Genomic DNA, 10,468 nt, shown 5'->3' with positions numbered 1-10,468 from the left:
CAGGACAATCACTGCCCTGCGCCACGAGAGGGGCATCTCCCCGGTCGCCAAACTTTCCCCCAGGACCCGCGCGTAGTCGCCCCCCAGGACGTCCCAGAACGCCCTGTGGAACTCCACGGTCAGCCCGTCCAGCCCCGGGGACTTCCCCCTAGAGAGCTGGCGGAGGGCGCCGGTCAGCTCCTCCAGACACAGAGGAGCATCCAATTTTTCGGCGCCCTCCAGGCCGACCTTCGGCAGGTCCTCCCACAAAACTCTGCGCGCGTCCTCGCTGGACGGATCCGGAGAGAACAGAGCCCCGTAATAGGCGCGGATTCCCTCCGGATCCGAGACCGGAGATCCGTCGTCGGCCAGCAGCTCCAGGAGCTGCTTACGGACCCCCCGTCTTTTTTCCAGCGAGTAGAAGAAGGGGGAGCCGCGGTCCAGGTCCCGCAGGAACTGAATCCGCGACCTCACGAACGCGCCTCGGGACCCGACGAGCTGCAGGTCCTTCAGCGCGCCCTTCTTCTCTTCGTACACCAACCGCAGGGCCGGGTCCTCGACGACTTGACCGAGACGGGACTCCAGGTCGAGCACCTCCTTCTCCAACCGCCCGACCCTGGCTTCCCGCCTCTTGGTCGACCCCCTCGCATACTCCTGACAGAAGAGACGGACGTGAGCCTTGCCCACGTCCCACCATAGCCTCAAGGAGGGGAAGCCCCCCTGCTTCCTTCTCCAGCCGGCCCAGAACCGACGAAACGAATCCTGGAACCGCGCGTCCTCCAGCAGCAGGTTGTTAAAATGCCAGTACGCGGACCCCCCCCCCGCGCGCAGCGGAACGAGCTCCACCCACACCAGGTGGTGGTCCGCGCACGGCACCGGCCGCATGGAAGCCGCCGGAACGCAGGAAACGTATGCCCTGGAAATGTAAAGGCGGTCGATTCTGGACGCTCCTCTCCCAGGCCTCACACAAGTGAAAGCGCTGGAGTCGGGATGGAGATTTCGCCAGACGTCCACCAAGTCGAGGGACCCGACCAGGTCCCTCAACTTCTCCATCGCCGCCGGGCATCGCAGGTGGCCGGTGCGGTCCCTTGCCTCGAGGGTGCAATTAAAATCCCCCCCGAGGACGACGCACTCGCCCGCGTCGATGGAGCCCAAAAGAGTGGACACTTCTTCAAAGAAGCGCGCTTGCTGCGCACCGGCCCCAGGGGCGTACACGTTCACTAAATGGAGCGGCACGCCCCCCAGGCGAACAGTGACCTGGAGCAAGCGGCCCGGCACGAGCTCCTTGACCCCCAAGATCTCCGGCTGAAAATGCGGGGCCAGCAAAATAGCCACCCCACTGGAAACATTGGAGAGGTGACTCATGCTGACCCCTCCTTGCCACTCCAGGAGCCACGTGGCCTCGTCTCCCGGAACGGTGTGGGTTTCTTGCAGGAAGCACACCGCATACTTCCCGTCCCGAAGGACCGAAAAGTTATTAAATCTGCGGCTAGCTTCCCTGCTGCCGTTGATGTTGAGGCTGGCTATGGTTATCTTCATTTCAGAAGCATAATCCAACCCCTACTTAACTCTAACGGGGGAAGGGAGGGCGGCCGCTAGTCGACCGCCACTCCCTTTGCAGCCCAGTGAGGAAGGACCGGAACTGACGCAGCTCGAGCGGGTCCACGCCCGCGTCCGCGACCATGGTCTTGAAGGCGACGCGGGCCGACCCGACGAGCAGCGCCAGCCCCGACCATCTATCGAGGGCCAGCCGGGTCCTTTGACGACCCTGGCACGTGGCCACAAAGTCCCGGAGATCCTCAATGGGAATGAGGGGGGTCCCGGCGAGGGGCGCGAGGTCCTCCATCTCCTCATCAGCGATGGAGTCGCATTCCTCCTCCGCCCCCACCACCGAGTCCCCCTCCTCCTCCGGGGGGTCGCCACCGGCGGCCGACCCGTCCGCCACACGGAGCGCAGCGAGCGGCTCGGCCGCGACGGCCGGCCCCGCCTCCGCCCGGATCCCACCCCCAGGATCGGTAGCGGAGGATTCCTCCCTGGGCTCCTCTAGGGGCGCCGGGCCAGAAGACGGCGGCGGTTCAGAGCCCCCCTCCGCCCCAGGCGCCAGAACGACCGGAGAGATCGGAGAGTAGGTAAAAACGAACTCCTCCATGTCGCCCGGAGACAGAGACAGAGACAGAGGGCCCCCCTCTTCCGCGCCACCGGCCTCCGACCCAGCGGATGGGGTAATTTCGGTCAACCCCTGGACGAGGTCGAGCAGCACCTGGGAGACGACCGGGTCACTTTGGGCGAGCTCATCATCCGAGGACTCGCCCGACCCGGACCCCAGGCCGCCCGACCCGTCGAGGGGTAACGGTACCGATAAGGGGTCTACTGCCGCGGGTTGCTCCGCGACCCCCCCCACGGGCAGGGTCTCGTCCCCATCCCCGGGAGGCACGAGCTGGGCAGACACCTCTGCCTCAGCCCCCCTAGGGACAGGCGACCCCTGCCGTTCGCCCGTGATGGTATTAGCGGTGGGGTGGGGCGCAGTACCCGCGGCGGGCGACGACTCCCCCTGCCCGGAGGGACCTTCCTCCTCCCGGTCCTCCTCCTCATCCAGGGGGTCGCGCCTTCTTTTAAGGGCTGAGGGGCAGAGGGAGACCTCCATTTCCGCAGAGGCCACCCCTGCTCCCTCCGGCGGAGCGAGTTCTTCGGGTCCCCCGGGCCCGAGCCCGGCCGCAGATTCTGGTGCTACCGCCTCGGCGGTCGCGGCCACAGGCTCGGACACGAGGGCCCCCCCCCCCCCCGCACTCCGCGACTAGCGCGGCGACGCTCTCTGGCGTCAGGGGCTCCATATTGTGGGGCACGCCCTCCCCGGGGGGACCCGCCCTCCGGTATTTGCTTTTCCCCCGCGCCTTCCTCCCGACCGGACAACCCTCCCCCCCCCCCCCCGCCGGAGGCCAGGATGGCATCGACCTCCGACGACGACCGCACCCCAGTGGTATTTGTTTGAGGGGGGGCACGGCTAGACCCGGGGGGAGGAGCGGCGGCGGCGCCAGCTACGGCCACGCCAGACGATCTGGCGGCCTTGGAGGCGGGGCAGTTCTTACGGATATGCCCCACCTCCCTGCAGGCGTGGCACCGCACGCCGTCCGTCGTGTAGAAGACGCGGTACGGGGTGCCCTCGTGGAGGACTGTAAAGGCCCCGTCCGTCTCCCCCTCCCGCGCCAGCTGGATAAATGCCTGGCGCCGGAAGGAGAAGACATGGCGAAGGCTGGGTTCCCGGAATCCGAGCGGGATTGGCGTAATCGCCGACCTCACCTCCCCAAGTTGGTGCAAGTGGGGGAGGAGGAGCTCACCGGAGATGAAGGGCGGGATGTTTGACAACACGACCCTCTGCGCGGTGGCCTCAAGAGGGACCACCGGCAGGAAGGTCCCGCCCACGGTGAGCCCCTGGGCGATGGCCAGGGCCACCGCCCGCTCGGACTCCAGGAAGAACACAGCCTTCCCATACATCCTCGAGGCGGCGAGGATGGCTGAAGGGCCGACAACCCCAGCCATCGCCTTCACACAATCCTCGATTATCATGTTGGGGTGAGTGTAGCTCTTCACCCCGAGCTTCTTCGTAACGAGTCGGAACGGCGACAGGGCAGCGGAAGGAGCGGGAGCAGCCGCGGCTTTGGCCGTCACCGCCGCATACGTTCTCACTGGCCCCGTCACCGCCGAAGACGTCGAAGCCATACTGGGGTGGTTTGTTTTTTGGGAGCTACACACACCCCAAGTCACAGGCCCTGTGATATAAAGTGGCCTCGGGAGTAATTTTAATGTCTGCCACCGAGCAGAGGGAGCTTAAAGCCAATGGCCCGCCTCTCCCCTTGATGGAATGATTGGGAGAGTGGCCTCCTCCTCTCTGCTCAAAATGGCTATTAGTGGGTTGAATGGAGGTGCCCTCTGAGAGAGACAAAGGAGAGGGATAAAGAGAGAGAGAGAGAGGGGATGGGTGGGAAGGAGGGGGGGCCGCAAAGGCAGGGTCCGCACTCTAGGTGGTTGTTGGTGGGTGGGTGTCAGCAGGGGTGCACTCCCCGATGGTGACAAAGTCTATGCAGATGGTCTTCGGGCAGGGGGAGAAGATGTCTTCGCCTGGGTAGGCTGGAAGAAGCCCAGGCTCAGCCCCACACCAGGTCTTCTTGGTGTAGGTAAGCAAGTAAGAGGCTTCACCTGGGCAGCTCCAGCCGACCCAGGCCAGGCTTCCCGGCCCGTCTTCTTTCCTCCCCCCGCCTAGAATACACAGTCTCTTGGGGAATGCACAAGAACACACCCACCTGCAGATGTTGGGAGTAACGAAGCAGCTCCTCCCCTCCTTCCAGGTAGAAGTTGGCTGGTGTTCCTCTCCCCTCTCTCCTCTCCTGAGATGGAGGCCTCTCCTCTCCTCCTCTCCCTCCAGGCACCTCAGTTGTAGATGGTCTGGCTGTTGGTGGTGCTTCTCCTTCTTGCCTGGTCAGGAGGCCAGCACGCTCTTCTTTCCTCCTGGAACTCAGAGCAAGCCAGAGACAACCTGCAGCACTCAAATCAAGCCAGAGAATGAGCTCTTGTGGGGTTTGGGTGGGGTGACGAGAAGGGAAACTAGGTCAGGCAACTGGTTAGCCTCATCAGCCAAGTGGTGTATAAAAGGCCCAGCCGCCCTCTTTCCCTGATTGGAGAGGGGATTGGGAGAATGCAAGGGGCTGTGTGAGGGAAAGGCTGGAACTGAGGCAGCCAGAACATGATAAGCCTGCACAAAGGCTTAAGAGTGCTTACTGGGTTGGGGAGAGATGTGAATTCTCCTAATGCAAAGCAGTTGAATTTGAGAATGGAACCTCTCTGGTCATTGAGATGTGAAATTGGGAGCTTCTTTGATCGCTTAGAAAGATATGAGGAGACTTAAAATTGCAGTAATTGCAAAGAACCTTTTGTTGGAAAGTCCATGTTGTGACTGCAACTCTTCTAGTTTCAGACCTGGTTTATGCTCTGCTTTTAATGCTTTTGAAGCTGGAGTTATAGTGGGTTCACTTGTTAGCTGGTGTACAAAGCAGCTTGAATGCTCAGTATGGGCTGATTATAAACCTACTAAATTTCTCCATAAAAGAGTTGAGGGGAGGGGGGTGAGTGTTGGGTTTCCCAATAGATTGATGTAGCTCCGCTTCAACGTGGCTCAATAGCAGTACGCTTTGCCTCTAAGGCAGAGAGTTAGGGGTTCAAGCCCCACTCCAAGACTGGAGTACATAATCTAGGCTGACTCCCTGGTGTCATATTGGAGTGCTTGATTGTCAAGAGTTGCTGTCTCTGATGAGATGATTAGATAAAACTAACTTGTGTTTAGGAACACTTGAAGTGAAACTGAACTAATGAGCTCATGGATTGGCCTTGTTCAGACTGATCTTCAATGGGAATGGTACAATCCAGTTTAATCTCTTTAACAAGCAATTGGGATTTGACTAACTTTGCAACCAATCATGTCTGATGATGCAACTAATTGGGCTGAAAAGGCAGGAGACAAATTCAAACTTCTATAAAGTGGGGCAGGTTTCTCAATTGGAGACCAGTGTTTACCAGGAGTATCAAGTAGTTAATGATTGAATGGACTGGGGGTAGGATTGAAAATTGGATTAGTAATCAGCACCAATTGATCCAGTTCAAGACACTGCTGGTAATTGGACAGGTGCTGTGATCAGGGGGAGTGTTTCTGAGCACTTGGTTAATAGCAAGCTATTGCTCAGACTTTTATATTGCAAAAGTTATTCAGTGGGAAGAACATGCTGAAAAGCTACAAGTGTTTGTGGTTCTGGGGCGGGGGGAAGCATTTCTCAATACAAAACAGATTGATTGAGTAGGCCTTTTAATTAGGGATCATTGGGTAGTTTTTCTGTTCTCCATATCTTCCTGGGAGAGACTTCATTAAAGCTCTGCTGGAATTTCAAAGAGAACCTTTTATATTTATTTAAAAAAAAGTTGTCCATATCACCAACTTCCAATTGCACACCTGGTTTACACTATAATCCCTTTTGAAACTGAGCTTTTGAAACCCAGATTCTGAATGGTGTACACCTGATATTCATGGAGCTGGGAATGGGTTGGTTCTGTAGAGATATAGGAGCAAGCATGATACCAAATCTTGAGCTGTTGGGAGGTCACCCATTGGGACAGGAGGAGGCTATTCATCCCCTTGAACCTGCTATTCTATTAAATCATGGCTGATGTGAGCCTCATTCTATTTACCTTCCTTTGCTCCACATCTCTACTTCACCCAACAACAAAAATCTATTGATCTGTCTTGAATTTCAATTGACTGCAGCCTTTGGGGGAAAGTTGCAGATTTCCACTAACATGCTTCCTGATTTCACTCTTAAATGACTTAGCTTGAAGATTATGGCCTTGTTCTGGATTCCCTACCTGTAGAAATTTTTAGTTTTTCTCTCTATACAAATCCTTTTTTTAAACAACAATTTAGATCAACCTCCTAAACTCTAGAATACACAAGTCTAGACGTGCAACCTGTCCTCCATAATTGAACTCTTTAAACCTGGTATCATTCTGGTGAATCTGCGCTCCTCCCCCTCAACGGATGATATATTTTGTCCTGGGGTGCGGGGCCCAGGACTGAACGCAGTGTCCAGATAGGGTCTGACCAAGACTATGTGCAACCAAAATCTCTCTTCCTCACTCTTTGAATTCCAACCTTCAAGCTAACGGCCAACATTCCATTAGCCTTTCTGAACCAGACCACCAGCTTTGTGATTTTGAGCGTTCGCTGCTACCTGACCTCAATGTGCTGAGTTATTGTAAGTAATTTGGCTTTTTGATGAAATGGAGATCCATTTGAGGCAACTGGACCATATTTTGAGATGGCATTTTAGTCTTGAATTCCGATGAATCCTAGACTCTGAGCACTCCTGCCCCTAAACCATCATGCACTTGCTGAAACCAATTCCTGGAGACCAATTCTTGTGCTGCAGTTTTGAAAAATAAAGCTGGTTTTTAATTTTAACAGGAATGAACCATTGGGTTTTTACAACAAGCTGTTAGCTTCCAACCAGCCCATTCAAATTCAATTTGCCATGATCAGAATTGAACTCAAGTACTGGTTTGCTAGTCCAGTACCAGAACCACTAGGCCACCACACCCTCAGCAAAATTCACCTTGGTCCAGCTTCATATGGCCTCTTGCCCATTTTACGCAGTGCTGTTAATTTCCTGAATGTCTGTCTAATTCTAGCAAGTTCTCTACATTTTGGGATCATTGGAATTGGAAGGGTTTTTAGATCATCTATTAAAGAATCTATTTCAGCATGTCTCCAGTGCTTTACAGGCAGCCAATTTATGCATGGCAAGGTCCCACCAACAGCAATAAGATAATGAGAAGATCATTTATTTTATAATGAACTGAGGGATAAATATTGGCCAGAACACCAGGGAGAACTCCCCTGCTCTTCAAAATCGTGCCATGGGATCTTTGTGGCTGGTTAACAATTGTGTGCATCACTTTCGCTCTACTCTTTGGGTTTGCAGAGAAGCAACAAGGACACGAGAATTTTTAGGAACAGGAAAAGGCCATTAGGCCCAACAAGCCTGTTTCTCTCTTGGCCCCACCTTCTCGCCATATCCCTCAAGCCAAGGATCTTGCTGCCTCTACTGTCTGTCAATGACTCTTCCTGGGAACTGATTGCAGCAAAGCCCTGAGGAAAGCTAGGATCAGCTTTTTGTTCAGGATGTGAGTGTTGCTGACCAGCCTGGCAATTATTGCCCATCCCTAGTTGTCCTGAAGGTGGTGGGCTACCTTGAACAGCTGTGGTCTTTGTGGCAATGGTGTTGGGTCGAGGAATTCCAACAATTTGACCTGACTAATGAAGGAAGAGTGTTATTTCACCAAGTGAGGATGGTGTGTGACCTTGGAGGTGATGGTTCCACAACATTGCTTCTCTTGTCCTTACTGGTAGAGGTCACGGAGGGCAGTAACCTTGCCACACTGCTCCCAGTGGGTTGGACATGCAGCAGCCACACAGCACTACTGGTAGAGGGTGGATAGAGAGTCTAGTGGCAGGACTGCTGACTAGGTGTACTGCTCTGTCCTGGGTGGTGGTAGTGAGCTTCCTGAGGGATGAACAGGGAATGGGAATTTTCATCTCATGTACGAATATGCACCACTAAATTGGAAACCAGATACAAAAAGTGACTCGAGGGGAAGGTGTCCACTACATGAGAATTAATACAACCATCTATCAGATTCTCCATCTGCTCACTATCATTGTGAGGGAATGGGTTCTTGGTTAATGGGTTGGGAAGATGTCCAATAACTCCACTGCTCTTAAGTAGTCTTTTCCACAATACTTCCTGACTCACTGTGCTGGCCATTGATGACTCTCTGAAACCAGTTCCTTCACTCAACCCCAGTGAGGGAAGTTGCCAAGTTGAAGACTTGTTTGAGGGGGGGTCTGTGCACCCTGAAATGCTGCTGTTTGTGGTTGTCAAGTGATTAATGTACATTTGTGCCATACATTGCTAGTCTGAGGGGTTACCTCAGCTTGTTTTTTTATCTAGTTGTAGATTTGGTTTAGGGTTATATATATGCTCAGTAATTGAGGCCACTCTAGAACTTGAGCCCACAATCCAGGCTGACACTCCCAGTGCAGTGCTGAGGGAGTGTTGCACTGTCGGAGGTGTCTTCTTTCAGATAAGCTGTTAAACAGAGGTTCCCATCTGTCGTCTGGTGGGTATAAAAGATCTCAACACTATTTCTAAGAGCAGGGGGAGTTCTCCCCAGTGTCCTGAGCCAATATTGTCCCTCAACCAACATCACTGGAAATAGATCAGCTGGCTTTCTAACTGCTGTTTCTGGGATCTTGCTGTGTGTGAATTGGCTGCTGTTTCCTCAGTTACAGCAGTGACTAGACTTCAAAAGTAACTGGCTGTGAGGTTGTGAAAGGCGCTATATAAATGCAAGTGCTTTTTAGTTTGCTGTTTACAGGCATTCTCAACAAATGAATCCCCCACCACGCTCTGTATCCCGCCCCCCACACCTCGTATCTCCGATTGTGGTACAGGGATCTTAAGTGTTGTCGGGTCAGTTGGTGGCGGTGGATTTGGTCTGTTCCTGTGTGCAGCCATGTCTCTGCTGGTAGCAGCTCAGGTATTATTTTCCTCTTTATTGGTACCTTCCTGTCTTCCCCCACCCCACCAGTTTGCTGATTTATTCCTCATTGCTTCAACAAAGCACCCCCTGCCCCCTGGAGTCGAGGGCCGAAGTCCGAGGGAGCTCTGGAGGTATTCATGTAATGCAGCCATTCAAGCCCGAACTATAAATGGGGTCTGGCACCCAACAGTCGGGGTCTGAGCAGGTGATTGGAGGCGGGTTGGGTGGGAAATTTGAAAAGTTGCAGCAGGTCAGGAACCTGCCATCACACCAGCACCAGCCTTTCCCTAGGGTGCGTTGCCAGTGCAGCAGCAGCCAAACAGGCAGAGGTGGGTGACATAATTCAAATCATTAACGGGTAGTTGTCAGACACTTGAGCACCTTTTTCAGACTACCTTTCTAATTTCCCTGGCTGCCTGCGGGATTCACACAGCTCGGGAACCACATCTGTCGGCCTGAGGCAGGAGTTGAGTGGCCATTGATCCAGCTGATTCGATGATGGCATGAAATGTACTATAAAAGCTCCCACCTCGCAGCTGATCACTTTCCTTGGGCAGAAGCTGTTGTGACTGCATTCCCAGCACAGACTTCGCTTTTTACAGGCTGCAAATGTTTCCAGCAAAGTCGCCATCTAGTCTCACCTCATTGGTAGAACCAATCACAGCATTGACAGCTTCCTCCTCTGATCTCTACCTGAACTGCCATCTATTCCATAAATAAGGGTGCCGTTTATGCTGTCACCTTGGTCCTCTGAAATCGGGCCATGAGCCCCAACACCAACCGATGCCCTCTTTGCCATCGCACACAATCACATCCATTTCACCAAGGATCAAGCAAGTGTCACGGCACGTGCGGTTGGATTAGCTAATCTGGCAGGCTTTCCAAGGGTGCAGGGTTTCCTTGACTGCACACGTGGCCCTTAAGGCACTCCGTCGCAATCCAGGTATTTTTGTCAACCGCAAGGGCTTCCACGCCCTTAAGGTTCAGCTGGTGTGTAACCACAAGAAGGAAATTTTGCATGTTTGTGTCAAGTACCCTGGCAGTTGCCATGACCCCATCATACTGCGCCAGTCTAGTGTGCCTCCGCTATTCAGTCCACCAGACCAACTTAACGGATGGCTACTTGGAGACAAAGGCGATCCCCTGAGGGCATGGCTAATGACGCCATTGAAAAGCCCATCCAACGAAGTAGAAGAGCGCTACAACTCCAGCCACATGTCCACCAGAGCCATAATCGAGCAAACCATCGGTTTGCTGAAGATACGCTTCAGATGCCTGGATAGATCCGGTGGAGCTCTGCAGTACTCAGCAGCTAGGGTCTCTAGAATCGTCGTGGTTTGCTGTGCAC

This window comes from Somniosus microcephalus, chromosome 21 (genome assembly GCF_052327205.1).
Source record: "Somniosus microcephalus isolate GS21.2 chromosome 21, FLI_Smic_1.0, whole genome shotgun sequence".
Classification (NCBI taxonomy): domain Eukaryota; kingdom Metazoa; phylum Chordata; class Chondrichthyes; order Squaliformes; family Somniosidae; genus Somniosus; species Somniosus microcephalus.
The sequence above is the reverse complement of the archived record's forward strand: the minus strand, read 5'-3'. Positions refer to the sequence as shown.